The sequence below is a fragment of the Rhinolophus sinicus genome, chromosome 18, assembly GCF_057876585.1.
Source record: "Rhinolophus sinicus isolate RSI-liver-muscle chromosome 18, RSI-T2T, whole genome shotgun sequence".
Taxonomy (NCBI): domain Eukaryota; kingdom Metazoa; phylum Chordata; class Mammalia; order Chiroptera; family Rhinolophidae; genus Rhinolophus; species Rhinolophus sinicus.
In genome coordinates, this window is record NC_142518.1 from 25,790,678 (window position 1) to 25,793,548 (window position 2,871).

At 38.2% G+C, this 2,871-nt stretch overlaps 1 pseudogene; it reads left to right on the forward strand.

The window, feature by feature from the left end:
• The first annotated feature begins 1,880 nt into the window (after positions 1–1,880).
• LOC109435272 (small ribosomal subunit protein eS1 pseudogene) lies at positions 1,881–2,564 on the forward strand (annotated as a pseudogene).
• Positions 2,565–2,871: the final 307 nt, after the last annotated feature.

The following is a 2,871-nucleotide window of genomic DNA, read 5'->3' on the forward strand; positions in this document are numbered from 1 at the left end:
GTCAAAAGTGTAGAAACATTTTAAATATTTGAATATAATTTGCCAAAATTTCATTCAGAAAGTCTGTATACTGTAGTCTATAAACTTAGTATATGAGAGTGATTTCCCCATAGTACGTTTATAGCAGAGACAGCTAGTGGCCTCCCCAATGTCTAATCTCTCCTTTACCAACAGAAAGTACATTTAATTCCAGACAGCAATGCGCCCAGCCCCAAACTCCATATCCCAATGCCCTTGACCCCAAGAGTAAACAACAAGATGGAGTATAAATCACGTAAGTCTCCTAGTATTTTCCATCTTCTTCCTTTTCCTACCTGGAACAAGGACATGAAATTAGGCCTACAGCAGAAATCTTGGAACCAGACAACTTGAGAATCAAAATCACTTGCGAAGGATGACGATACCTTGAAACTACCAAACCAGTCCTGGATTGTATACGCGTAGAACTTATTTTAGGTGAGAAAAAATAAACCTCCATCTTATTAAAGCCATTTACTACATAACTTCTCATAAGGAATTCTTTTTTAAAATTATGTTTACAAAAACAGTTATTCTTGGTTTAATTTTTAACTGCTTTCAGGGCTTAGCACCAGTTCCTCTTTACCAGGCTTATATGTTTGTGAGCTCTTTCCTCTGTCCTATCCAGTTTCAAAGTTTTTAATAAATCCCACATATTATAATTCACAGACTTGTATCTCTGTCTGAGAACTCTCCTCAGAAATGCAGACCCAACTGCTTTCTTGAAATTTGAGATTTTGATTTAAGTGTCTCAAAGGATACACCACCTAAAAATTCCCCACATTGTACATGTAACCTTCTCACCAACATGCAACCCACCTCTTCTAACATTTTTTATCTTAGTGAAAAACATTAATGTCCAATAAATTGCACACATCAAAAACCTAGTTTTTAGTCCAGCACATCTTTAAGATGTCTACTTTTGCCATCTCCATTATCACCACTCTAATTTGCCATCTCTGAAGGTGTGCAAATAAAATAACACCATAGATTGTTTTCCTATATCCATATTGTCTAAATTGTTCCCTTTTAATCAATTCCTCAATACTCAAGCAGTGTGAACTTTTAAAAATATGAAATCTGAACATGCCCCCCCCCCCACACACACACACCTTAAATCAATCAATGGGTTCCAATGCTTTTCAGATAAAGACCAAAAATGTTAGTATGGCCTATAAGGCCATGCATGCTCTGGCTCCTGCCACTTCCCATGTGTCACGTGACACTATGATCCTCTTTTTTCCTCTATAGTCACACTGGCTTCTTTCAGTTCCAGGACCATGTCGTGGTTACTCCCTTTCCAGGATCTTTGAATATGGTTTCCCTTTTATCGTAATGACTTTAATTACTCCTACTCGTACTGTAGTTCTCCACTCAATGAAAACTGTCTCAGGTTTCCTTGATTCCCTCTGTGGGTCCTGTCTCTTAGTTATACACTCTCCAGCACTGCACAAGTTCAAGTATCACTTTGTAGTACTGTATAAAATTTGGCCCATCTTTTCATCCTGAGTGCCTAGCATAGTGTCTGACTGTAATAATTGTACTACAGATAGCTATCATTAAATATTTAATTAATAAGTTCACAAATAATCCACAGTGATGCTGGCTAGAATATATATTCAAGTGTTTCTTATGAGAGAACATGGGTGGTTCACTTTTTCCGCCCTGCAAACATGACTGACAAACCACCTGGCATAGAAATTTTCACTTCCTTTCTCTTGCAAACTAGTGTGAAGTTTGCCCTTTTGGGTCTCTGAGTCAGCAAAAATAAGCACCTTACGAAAGGTAGCAAGAAGGGAGCCAAGAAAAAAGTGGTTGACCCATTTTCTAAGCAAGATGGGTATGATGTGAAAGCACCAGCTATGTTCAATATAAAAAATATTGGAAAAACATTAGTCATGAGAACTCAAGGAACCAAAATTGCATCTGATGGTCTCAAGGGTCGTGTTTTTGAAGTGAGCCTCGCTGATGTGCAGAATGATGAAGTTGCATTTAGAAAATTCAAGTTAGTTACTGAGGATGTTCAGGGCAAAAGCTGCCTGACTAATTTCCATGGCCTGGATCTTACCCGTGATAAAATGTGCTCCATGGTAAAAAAAATGGCAGACTGTGACTGAAGCTCATGTGGATGTCAAGACTACCGATGGTTATTTGCTTCGTCTATGCTGTGTTAGTTTTACTAAAAAATGCAACAATCAGATTCAGAAGACCTCTTATGCTCAGCATCAACAGGTCCGCCAAATCCGGCAGAAGATGATGGAAATCATGACCCGAGAGGTGCAGGCAAATGACTTGAAAGAAGTGGTCAATAAATTGATTCCAGATAGCATTGGAAAAGACATAGCAAAGGCTTGCCAATCTATTTATCCGCTCCATGATGTCTTTGTTAGAAAAGTCAAAATGCTGAAGAAGCCCAAGTTTGAATTGGGAAATCTCATGGAGCTTCCTGGGGAAGGTGGCAGTTCTGGAAAAGCTACTAGGGGTGAGATAGGTGCTAAAGTTGAACGAGCCGATGCTATTAGCCCCCAGTCCAAGAATCTGTTTAAAATTCAGACTTTTCAATTTGGGGAATGTAATCAATAATGTTGTAAAGATTTTGTAGGGTATCCAATGGACACTTGTCTCATTAGGGAGACCACCTCAGGGATGATGTAGATGCCTGATCACTGCACTGTACACCTGAAGCTAAAGCTGAACAATAATGAATGTCAACTACAATTATATATATATATATATATATATATATACATATATATATGTATATATGTGTGTGTGTGTGTATGGTTACAAGAAGTGGAGTACAGCATTAGGAATAGAGACAGTGGAAATGTAATGGCTGTATGCGATGTCAGA